The following is a 12,122-nucleotide window of genomic DNA, read 5'->3' as shown; positions in this document are numbered from 1 at the left end:
CTTATGTTTTTATCCTCTTATCAGGTTTCGTAGTCTTCTTGTATCATTTACATTTTCCTCCTCTTCTCAGTCATCGTAGTCTTCTTATTTCATTTACCTTTGTCATTCTCTTCTCAGTCTTCGTAGTCTTCTTATTTCACTTACATTTTCATCCTCTTCTCAGACTTCGTAGTCTTCTTATTTCACTTACTTTTCATCTTCTTCTCAGTCTTCATATTCTTCTTATATCACATAACTTTTCATCCTGTTCTCAGTCTTCGTAGTTTTCTTATTTCAATTACCTGTTCATCCTCTTCTCAGTCTTCGTAGTCTTCCTATTTCACTCACTTTTCCTCCTCTTCTCAGGCTTCGTAGTCTTCTTATTTCACTTAACTTTTCATCCTCATCCCAGTCTTCGTAGTCTTCTCAAATCACTTACATTTTCATACTGTTCCCAGTCTTCGTAGTCGTCTTATTTCACTTACCTTTTCATTCTCTTCTCAGTTTTCGTAGTCTTCTTGTATCACATACTTTTCCTCCTCTTGTCAGTCTTCGTAGTCTTCTTATTTACTTACCTTTCCTCCCCTTCTCAGTCTTCGTAGTCTTCTAATTTCACTTACATTTTCATCCTCTTCTCGGTCTGCGTAGTCTTCTTATATCACTTTTATTTTCATCCTCTTCTCACTCTTCTTAGTCTACTTATTTCACTTACTTTTTCATCCTCTTCTCAGTCTTCGTAGTCTTCTTATTTCACTTACCTATTCATTCTATTCTCAGTCTTCGTAGTCTTCTTATTTCACATAACTTTCCTCCTCTTCTCATTCTTCGTAGTCTTCCTATGTCACTTACCTTTTCATCCTCTTCTCACACTTCGTAGTCTTCTTATTTGACTTACCTTTCCTCCTCTTCTCAGTCTTCGTAGTCTTCTTATTTCACTTACATTTTCATCCTCATCTCAATCTTCGTAGTCTTCTTATTTCACTTACCTTTTCACCCTCTTTTCAGTCTTCGCAGTTTCCTTATTTCACTTATCTTTTCACCCTATTTTTAGTCTTCGTAATCTTCTTGATTCCCTTAAATTTTCATCCCCTTCTCAGTTTTCGTAGTCTTCTTATATCACTTAACTTTTCATCCTGATCTCAGTGATCGTAGTCTTCTTATATTATTTACATTTTTAATCCTCTTCTCACTCTTCGTAGTATTCTTATATCACTTAAATTTTCATCCTCATCTCAGTCTTCGTAATCTTCTTATATCACTTAACTATTCATCCTCTTCTCAGTCTTCACAGTCTTGTTATTTCACTTATGTTTTCATCCTCTTCTCAGGTTTCGTAGTCTTCTTGTATCTTTTACATTTTCCTCCTCTTCTCAGTCATCGTAGTCTTCTTATTTCACTTACCATTGTCATTCTCTTCTCAGTCTTCATAGTCTTCTTATTTCACTTAAATTTTCATCCTCTTCTCAGACTTCGTATTCTTCTTATTTCACTTACCTTTTCATCTTATTCTCAGTCTTCGTATTCTTCTTATATCACATAAGTTTTCATCCTGTTCTCAGTCTTCGTAGTTTTCTTATTTCACTTACCTGTTCATCCTCTTCTCAGTCTTCGTAGTCTTCTTATTTCACTTAATTTTCCTCCTCTTTTCAGTCTTCGTAGTCTTCTAATTTCACTTAATATTTCATCCTCAACCCCGTCTTCGTAGTCTTCTCAAATCACTTACATTTTCATCCAGTTCTCAGTCTTCGTAGTCGTCTTATTTCACTTACATTTTCATCCTCTTCTCAGGCTTCGTAGTCTTCTTATTTCACTTAACTTTTCATCCTCATCCCAGTCTTCGTAGTCTTCTCAAATCACTTACATTTTCATCCTGTTCCCAGTTTTCGTAGTCGTCTTATTTCACTTACCTTTTCATTCTCTTCTCAGTTTTCGTAGTCTTCTTATATCACATACCTTTCCTCCTCTTGTCAGTCTTCGTAGTCTTCCTATTTCACTTGCCTTTCCTCCCCTTCTCAATCTTCGTAGTCTTCTAATTTCACTTACCTATTCATCCTCTTCTCGGTCTGCATAGTCTTCTTATATCACTTTTATTTTCATCCTCTTCTCACTCTACTTAGTCTACTTATTTCACTTACCATTTCATCCTCATCTCAGTCTTCGTAATCTTCTTATTTCACTTAAATTTTCATCCTCATCTCAGTCTTCGTGGTCTTCTTAAGTCACTTACTTTTTCATGCTCTTCTCTGTCTTCGATGTCTACTTTTTTCACTAACATTTTCATCCTCTTCTCAGTCTTCGTAGTCTTCTTATTTCACTTAACTTTCCTCCTTTTCTCAGTCTCCGTAGTCTTCTTATTTCACTTACCTTTTCATCCTCTTCTCAGTCTTCGTAGACTTCTTATTTCACTTACCTTTTCATCCTGATGTCAGTCTTCGAAATCTTCTTATATCACTTAACTTTCCTCTTGTCAGTCTTCGTAGTCTTCTTATATCTCTTACTTCTTCATCCTCTTCTCAGTCTTCTTAATCTTCTCATATCACTTACTTTTCATCGTCTTCTCGGCCCTCGTAGGCTCCTTATTTCTATTACATTTGCATCCTCTTCTCAGTCTACATAGTCTTCTTGTATCACTTACCTTTTCCTCCTCTTCTCAGTCTACGCAGTCTCCTTATTTCACTTACCTTTCCTCCTCTTCTCAGTCTTCGTAGTCTTCTTATTTCACTTACCTTTTCATACTCTTCTCGATCTTCCTAGTCTTCTTATATCACTTACATTTTCATCCTCTTCTAACTCTTTTTAGTCTACTTATTTCACTTACATTTGTCATTATCTTCTCAGTCTTCGTAGTCTTCTTATTTCACTTACCTTGTCCTACCTTTCCTGCTCTTCTCAGACTTCATAGTCTTCTTCTTTCACTTACCTTTTCCTCCTCTTCTCAGTCATCGTAGTCTTCTTATATCACTTACCTTGTCCTAACTATCCTGCTCTTCTCAGTCTTCGTAGTCTTCTTATTTCTCTTACCTTTTCCTCGTCTTCTCAGTCTTCGTAGTCTTCTTATTTCACTTACCTATTGATCCTCTTCTCAGTCTTCGTAGTCTTCTTATTTCACTTAATTTTCCTCCTCTTTTCAGTCTTCGTAGTCTTCTAATTTCACTTAATATTTCATCCTCAACCCCGTCTTCGTAGTCTTCTCAAATCACTTACATTTTCATCCATTTCTCAGTCTTCGTAGTCGTCTTATTTCACTTACATTTTCATCCTCTTCTCAGGCTTCGTAGTCTTCTTATTTCACTTAACTTTTCATCCTCATCCCAGTCTTCGTAGTCTTCTCAAATCACTTACATTTTCATCCAGTTCACAGTCTTCGTAGTCGTCTTATTTCACTTACATTTTCATCCTCTTCTCAGGCTTCGTAGTCTTCTTATTTCACTTAACTTTTCATCCTCATCCCAGTCTTCGTAGTCTTCTCAAATCACTTACATTTTCATCCTGTTCCCAGTTTTCGTAGTCGTCTTATTTCACTTACCTTTTCATTCTCTTCTCAGTCTTCGTAGTCTTCTTCTTTCACTTACCTTTTCCTCCTCTTCTCAGTCATCGTAGTCTTCTTATATCACTTACCTTGTCCTAACTATCCTGCTCTTCTCAGTGTTCGTAGTCTTCTTATTTCACTTACATTTTCATCCTCATCTCAATCTTCGTAGTCTTCTTATATCTCTTACCTTGTCCACCCTTTCCTCCTTTTCTCAGTCTTCGTAGTCTTCTTATTTCACTTACCTTTTCCTCCTCTTCTCAGGCTTCGTAGTCTTCTTATTTCACTTACTTTTTCATCCTCTTCTCAGTCTTCGTAGTCTTCTTATATCACTTACTTTGTCCTCTCTTTCCTTCTGTTTTCAGTCTTCGTAGTCTTCTTATTTCACTTACCTTCCCTCCTCTTCTCAGTCTTCGTAGTCTTCTTATTTCACTTACGTTTTCGTCCTCTTCTCAGTCTTCGTAGTCTTCTTATTTCACTTACATTTTCATCCTCTTCTCAGTCTTCGTAGTCTTCTTTTTTCACTTACCTTTTCCTCCTCTTCTCAGTCTTCGTAGTCTTCTTATTTCACTTAACTTTCCTCCTCTTCTCAGTCTTCGTAGTCTTCTTATTTCACTTACCTTTCCTCATCTTGTCAGTCTTCGTAGTCTTCTTATTTCACTTACCTTTTCCTCGTCTTCTCAGTCTTCGTAGTCTTCTTATTTCACTTACATTTTCCTCCTCTTCTGAGTCTTCGTAGTCTTCTTATTTCACTTACCTTTTCCTTCTCTTCTGAGTCTTCGTAGTCTACTTATTTCACTTAACTTTTATCCTCTTGTCAGTGTTCGTAGTCTTCTTATTTCACTTACCTTTTCATCCTCTTCTCAGTCTTCGTAGTCTCCTTATTTCACTTACCTTTCCTTCTCTTCTCAGTCTTCGTATTCTTCTTATTTCACTTACTTTTCCTCCTCTTCTCAGTCGTCGTAGTCTTCATATTTTACTTACCTTTCCTCCTCTTCTCAGTCCTCGTAGTCTTCTTATTTCACTTACCATTCCTCCTCTTCTCAGTCTTCGTAGTCTTCTTATTTCACTTATCTTTCCTCCTCATCTCAGTCTTCGTAGTCTTCTTATTTCACTTACCTTTCCTCCTCTTCTCAGTCCTCGTAGTCTTCTTATTTCACTTACCTTTTCATCCTCTTCTCAGTCTTCGTAGTCTTCATATTTCACTTACCTTTCCATCTCTTCTCAGTCTTCGTAGTCTTCTTATTTCACTTAACTTTCCTCCTCTTCTCAGTCTTCGTAGTCTTCTTATTTCACTTAACTTTTATCCTCTTCTCAGTCTTCGTAGTCTTCTTATTTCAATTACCTTTCCTCCTTTTCTCGGTCTTCGTAGTCTTCTTATTTCACTTACCTTACCTCCTCTTCTCAGTCTTCGTAGTCTTCTTATTTCACTTATCTTTTCGTCCTCTTCTCAGTCTTCGTAGTCTACTTATGTCACTTACTTTTTCATCCTCTTCTCAGTCTTCGTAATCTTCTTATTTCGCTTACCTTTCCTCCTCTTCTCAGTCTTCGTAGTCTTCTTATTTCACTTACCTTCCCTCCTCTTCTCAGTCTTCGTAGTCTTCTTATTTCACTTACCTTTCCTCCTCTTCTCAGTCTTCGTAGTCTTCTTATTTCACTTACCTTTTCCTCCTCTTCTCAGTCTTCGTAGTCATCTTATTTCACTTAACTTTCCTCCTCTTCTCAGTCTTCGTAGTCTTCTTATTTCACTTACCTTTCCTCCTCTTGTCAGTCTTCGTAGTCTTCTTATTTAACTTAACTTTCCCTCGTCTTCTCAGTCTTCTTAGTCTTCTTATTTGACTTACATTTTCCTCCTCTTCTGAGTCTTCGTAGTCTTCTTATTTCACTTACCTTTTCCTTCTCTTCTGAGTCTTCGTAGTCTCCTTATTTCACTTAACTTTTATCCTCTTGTCAGTGTTCGTAGTCTTCTTATTTCACTTACCTTTTCATCCTCTTCTCAGTCTTCGTAGTCTTCTTATTTCACTTGCCTTTCCTTCTCTTCTCAGTCTTCGTAGTCTTCTTATTTCACTTACTTTTCCTCCTCTTCTCAATCGTCGTAGTCTTCATATTTTACTTACCTTACCTCCTCTTCTCAGTCCTCGTAGTCTTCTTATTTCAATTACCATTCCTCCTCTTCTTAGTCTTCGTAGTCTTCTTATTTCACTTACCTTTCCTCCTCTTCTCAGTCTTCGTAGTCTTCTTAGTTCACTTACCTTTCCTCCTCTTCTCAGTCTTCGTAGTCTTCTTATTTCACTTACCTTTCCTCCTCTTCCCAGTCCTCGTAGTCTTCTTATTTCACTTACCTTTTCATCCTCTTCTCAGTCTTCGTAGTCTTCTTATTTCACTTAACTTTTCATCGTCTTTTCAGTCATCGTAGTCTTCTTATTTCACTTATCTTTTCCTCCTCTTCTCATTTTTCGTAGTCTTCTTATTTCACTTACCTTTCCTCCTCTTCTCAGTCTTCGTAGTCTTTTTATTTCACTTACCTTTCCTCCTCTTCTCAATCTTCGTAGTCTTCTTATTTCACTTACCTTTCCTCCTCTTCTCAGTCCTCGTAGTCTTCTTATTTCACTTACCTTTCCTCCTCTTTTCAGTCTTCGTAGTCTTCTTATTTCATTTACCTTTTCATCCTCATCTCAGTCTTCTTAGTCTTCTTATTTCACTTACCTTTAATCCTCTACTCAGTCTTCGTAGTCTTCTTATTTCACTTACCTGTGCTCCTCTTCTCAGTCTTCGTAGTCTTCTTATTTCACTTAAATTTTAACCTCTTCTCAGTCTTAGTAGTCTTCTTATTTCACTTACCTTTTCATCCTCTTCTCAGTCTTCGTAGTCTTCTTATTTCCCTTACCTTACCTCCCCTTCTCAGTCTTCGTAGTCTTCTTATTTCACTTAACTATTCCACGAATTCTCAGTCTTCGTAGTCTTCTTATTTCACTTACCTTTCCTCCTCTTCTCAGTGTTCGTAGTCTTCTTATTTCACTTACCTTTTCCTCCTCTTCTCGGTCTTCGTAGGCTTCATATTTCACTTACCTTACCTCCTCTTCTCAGTCTTCGTAGTCTTCTTATTTCACTTACCTTTCCTCCTCTTCTCAGTCTTCGTAGTCTTCTTATTTCACTTACCTTTCCTCCTCTTCTTATTCTTCGTAGTGTTCTTATTTCACTTGCCTTTTATCCTCTTCTCAGTCTTCGTAGTCTTCTTATTTCACTTACCTTTTCCTCGACCTCTCAGAAATTGTAGTCTTCTTATTTCACTTACCTTTTCATCCTCTTCTCAGTCTTCGTCGTCTTCTTATTTCATTTACCTTTTCATCCTCATCTCAGTCTTCTTAGTCTTCTTATTTCACTTACCTTTAGTCCTCTTCTCAGTCTTCGTAGTCTTCTTATTTCACTTACCATTGCTCCTCTTCTCAGTCTTCGTAGTCTTCTTATTTCACTTACCTTTTATCCTTTTCTCAGTCTTCGTAGTCTTCTTATTTCTCTTACATTTTCATCCTCTTCACAGTCTTCGTAGTCTTCTTATTTCACTTAACTTTTATTCTCTTCTCAGTTTTCGTAGTCTTCTTATTTTACTTACCTTTTTCTCGACCTCTCAGACTTCGTAGTCTTCTTATTTCACTTACATTTTCATCCTCTTCTCAGTCTTCGTAGTCTTCTTACTTCACTTACCTTTTCCTCCTCTTCTCAGTCTTCGTAGTCTTCATATTTCACTTACCTTTTCCTCCTCTTCGCAGTCTTCGAAGTCTTCTTATTTCACTTAGCTTTCCTTCTCTTCTCAGTTTTCGTAGTCTTCTTATTTCACTTACTTTTCCTCCTCTTCTCAGTCGTCGTATTCTTCTTATTTTACTTACCTTTCCTCCTCTTCTCAGTCCTCGTTGTCTTCTTATTTCACTTACCTTTCCTCCTCTTCTCAGTCTTCGTAGTCATCTTATTTCACTTATCTTTTCATCCTCTTCTCAGCCTTCGTAGTCTTCTTATTTCACTTACCTTTTCCTCCACTCCTCAGTCTTCGTAGTCTTCTTATTTCACTTACCTTTTCTTCCTCTTCTCAGTCTTCGTAGTCTTCGTATTTCACTTACCTCTTATCCTCTTCTCGGTCTTCGTAGTCTTCTTATTTCAGTTACCTTTTCCTCCTCTTCTCAGTCTTCGCAGTCTTCTTATTTCACTTACTTTTTATCCTCTTCTCATTCTTCGTAGTCTTCTTATTTGACTTACCTTTTCATCCTCTTCTCATTCTTCGTAGTCTTCTTATTTCACTTACCTTTTCCTCCTCTTCTCAGTCTTCGTAGTCTTCTTATTTCACTTACCTTTTATCCTCTTCTCAGTCTTCGTAGTCTTCTTATTTCAATTACCTTTCCTCCTCTTCTCGGTCTTCGTAGTCTTCTTATTTCACTTCCTTACCTCCTCTTCTCAGTGTTCGTAGTCTTCTTATTTCACTTACATTTTCGTCCTCTTCTCAGTCTTCGTTGTCTTCTTATGTCACTTACTTTTTCATCCTCTTCTCAGTCTTCGTAGTCTTCTTATTTCACTTACCTTTCCTCCTCTTCTCAGTCTTCGTAGTCTTCTTATTTCACTTACGTCTTATCCTCTTCTCGGTCTTCGTAGTATTCTTATTTCACTTACCTTTTCCTCCTCTTCTCAGTCTTCGTAGTCTTCTTATTTCACTTACCTTTTATCCTCTTCTCAGTCTTCGTAGTCTTCTTATTTCAATTACCTTTCCTCCTCTTCTCGGTCTTCGTAGTCTTCTTATTTCACTTACCTTACCTCCTCTTCTCAGTCTTCGTAGTCTTCTTATTTCACTTACATTTTCGTCCTCTTCTCAGTCTTCGTTGTCTTCTTATGTCACTAACTTTTTCATCCTCTTCTCAGTCTTCGTAGTCTTCTTATTTCACTTACCTTTCCTACTCTTCTCAGTCTTCGTAGTCTTCTTATTTCACTTACTTTTTCCTCCTCTTCTCAGTCTTCGTAGTGCTCTTATTTCTCTTACATTTTCATTCTCTTCTCAGTCTTCGTAGTCTTCTTATTTTACTTACCTTTTCATCCTCTTCTCAGTCTTCGTAGTCTTCTTATCTCACTTACCTTTTCATCCTCTTCTCAGTGTTCGTAGTCTTCTTATTTCACTTACCTTTCCATCCTCTTCTCAATCTTCGTAGTCTTCTTATATCACTTACCTTGTCCTCCCTTTCCTCCTTTTCTCAGTCTTCGTAGACTTCTTATTTCACTTACCTTTTCCTCCTCTTCTCAGGCTTCGTAGTCTTCTTATTTCACTTACTTTTCCATCCTCTTCTCAGTCTTCGTAGTCTTCTTATATCACTTACCTTGTCCTCTCTTTCCTTCTGTTTTCAGTCTTCGTAGTCTTCTTATTTCACTTACCTTCCCTCCTCTTCTCAGTCTTCGTAGTCTTCTTATTTCACTTACCTTTCCTCATCTTGTCAGTCTTCGTAGTCTTCTTATTTCACTTACCTTTTCCTCGTCTTCTCAGTCTTCGTAGTCTCCTTATTTCACTTACCTTTCCTGCTCTTCTCAGTCTTCGTATTCTTCTTATTTCACTTACTTTTCCTCCTCTTCTCAGTCGTCGTAGTCTTCATATTTTACTTACCTTAACGCCTCTTCACAGTCCTCGTACTCTTCTTATTTCACTTACCATTCCTCCTCTTCCCAGTCTTCGTAGTCTTCTTATTTCACTTACCTTTCCTCCTCTTCTCAGTCTTCGTAGTCTTCTTATTTCAATTACCTTTCCTCCTCATCTCAGTTTTCGTAGTCTTCTTATTTCACTTACCATTCCTCCTCTTCTCAGTCCTCGTAGTCTTCTTATTTCACTTACCTTTTCATCCTCTTCTCAGTCTTCGTAGTCTTCATATTTCACTTACCTTTTCCTCGACATCTCAGTCTTCGTAGTCTTCTTATTTCACTTACCTTTTCCTCCTCTTCTCAGTCTTCGTAATCTTCTTATTTCACTTACCTTTCCTTCTCTTCTCAGTCTTCGTAGTCTACTTATTTCACTTACCTTTCCTCCTCTTCTCAGTCCTCGTAGTCTTCTTATTTCACTTACCTTTCCTCCTCTTCTCAGTCTTCGTAGTCTTCTTATTTCACTTACCTTTCCTCCTCTTCTCAGTGTTCGTAGTCTTCTTATTTCACTTACCCTTTTATCCTCTTCTCAGTCTTCGTAGTCTTCTTATTTCACTTACCTTCTCATCCTCTTCTCAGTCTTCGTATTGGTCTTATTTCACTAACGTTTTCCTCCTCTTCTCAGTCTTCGTAGTCTTCTTATTTCACTTACCTATTATCCTCTTCTCGGTCTTCGTAGTCTTCTTATTTCAGTTACCTTTTCCTCCTCTTCTCAGTCTTCGTAGTCTTCTTATTTCACTTACCTTTTATCCTCTTCTCAGTCTTCGTAGTCTTCTTATTTCACTTACCTTATCCTCCTCTTCTCAGTCTTCGTAGTCTTCTTATTTCACTTACCTTTTCCTCCTCTTCTCAGCCTTCGTAGTCTTCTTATTTCACTTACCTTTTCATCCTCTTCTCAGTCTTCGTAGTCTCCTTATTTCACTTACCTTTTCCTCCTCTTCTCATTCTTCGTAGTCTTCTTATTTCACTTACCTTTTCATCCTCTTCTCAGTCTTCGTAGTCTTCTTATTTCACTTACCTTTTCCTCCTCTTCTCATTCTTCGTAGTCTTCTTATTTCAATTACGTTTTCATCCTCCTCTCATTCTTCGTAGTCTTCTTATATCACTTACCTTTTCATCCTCTTCTCAATCTTCGTAGCCTTCTTATTTCACTTACCTTTCCTCCTCTTCTCAGTCTTCGTAGTCTTCTTATTTCACTTACCTTCCCTCCTCTTCTCAGTCTTCGTAGTTTTCTTTCTTCACTTACCTTTCCACCTCTTCTCAGTCTTCGTAGTCTTCTTATTTCACTTACCTTTCCTCCTCTTCTCAGTCTTCGTAGTCTTCTTATTTCACTTACCTTCCCTCCTCTTCTCAGTCTTCGTAGTCTTCTTATTTCACTTACCTTTTCCTCGACTGCTCAGTCTTCGTAGTCTTCTTATTTCACTTACCATCCCTCCTCTTCTCAGTCTTCGTAGTCTTCTTATTTCACTTACCTTTTCCTCCTCTTCTCAGTCTTCGTAGTCTTCTTATTTCACTTACCTGTTCATCCTCTTCTCAGTCTTCGTAGTTTTCTTATTTCACTAACATTTTCCTCCTCTTCTCAGTCTTCGTAGTCTTCTTATTTCACTTACCTTTCCTCCTCTTCTCAGTCTTCGTAGTCTTCTTATTTCACTTACCTTTCCTCCTCTTCTCAGTCTTCGTAGTCTTCTTATTTCACTTACCTTTTCATCCTTTTCTCAGTCTTCGTAGTGTTTTTGTTTCACTTACCTTTTCCTCGTCTTCTCAGTCTTCGTAGTCTTCTTATTTCACTTATATTTTCCTCCTCTTCTGAGTCTTAGTAGTCTTCTTATTTCACTTACCTTTTAATTCTCTTCTCAGTCTTCGTAGTTTTCTTATTTCACTTACCTTTTCCTTCTCTTCTGAGTCTTCGTAGTCTTCTTATTTCACTTACCTTTTATCCTCTTGTCAGTGTTCGTAGTCTTCTTATTTCACTTACCTTTTCCTCCTCTTCTCAGTGTTCGTAGTCTCCTTATTTCACTTACCTTTTCCTCGACATCTCAGTCTTCGTAGTCTTCTTATTTCACTTACCTTTTCCTCCTCTTCTCAGTCTTCGTAGTCTTCTTATTTCACTTACCTTTCCTTCTCTTCTCAGTCTTCGTAGTCTTCTTATTTCACTTACCTTTTCCTCCTCTTCTCAGTCTTCGTAGTCTTCTTATTTCACTTACCTTTCCTTCTCTTCTCAGTCTTCGTGGTCTACTTATTTCACTTAACTTTCCTCCTCTTCTCAGTCCTCGTAGTCTTCTTATTTCACTTACCTTCTCATCCTCTTCTCAGTCTTCGTAGTCTTCTTATTTCACTTACCTTATCCTCCTCTTCTCAGTCTTCGTAGTCTTCTTATTTCTCTTACCTTTTCCTCCTCTTCTCAGTCTTCGTAGTCTTCTTATTTCACTTACCTTTTCATCTTCTTCTCAGTCTTCGTAGTCTTCTTATTTCACTTACCTTATCCTCCTCTTCTCATTCTTCGTAGTCTTCTTATTTCACTTACCTTTTCATCCTCTTCTCAGTCTTCGTAGTCTTCTTATTTCACTTAACTTTCCTCCTCTTCTCAATCTTCGTAGTCTTCTTATTTCACTTACATTTTTATCCTCTTCTCAGTCTTCGTAGTCTTCTTATTTCACTTACCTTTTCATCCTCTTCTCAGTCTTCGTAGTCTTCTTATTTCACTTACCTTTTCCTCCACTTCTCAGTCTTCGTAGTCTTCTTATTTCACTTACCTTTTATCCTCTTCTCGGTCTTCGTAGTCTTCTTATTTCAGTTACCTTTTCCTCCTCTTCTCAGTCTTCGTAGTCTTCTTATTTCACTTACCTTTTATCCTCTTCTCAGTCTTCGTAGTCTTCTTATTTCACTTACCTTTTCCTCCTCTTCTCAGTCTTCGTAGTCTTCTTATTTCACTTACCTTTTATCCTCTTCT

At 37.5% G+C, this 12,122-nt stretch overlaps 1 protein-coding gene across 4 annotated transcripts in view; it reads left to right on the top strand.

Moving 5' to 3' along the window:
• Positions 1–12,122, top strand: part of wry (weary) — a 1,511,805-nt gene that overhangs the window by 190,858 nt on the left and 1,308,825 nt on the right. The window lies entirely within an intron of this gene.

Source organism: Periplaneta americana, chromosome 15 (genome assembly GCF_040183065.1).
Source record: "Periplaneta americana isolate PAMFEO1 chromosome 15, P.americana_PAMFEO1_priV1, whole genome shotgun sequence".
NCBI lineage: Eukaryota > Metazoa > Arthropoda > Insecta > Blattodea > Blattidae > Periplaneta > Periplaneta americana.
The sequence above is the reverse complement of the archived record's forward strand: the minus strand, read 5'-3'. Positions and strand labels throughout refer to the sequence as shown.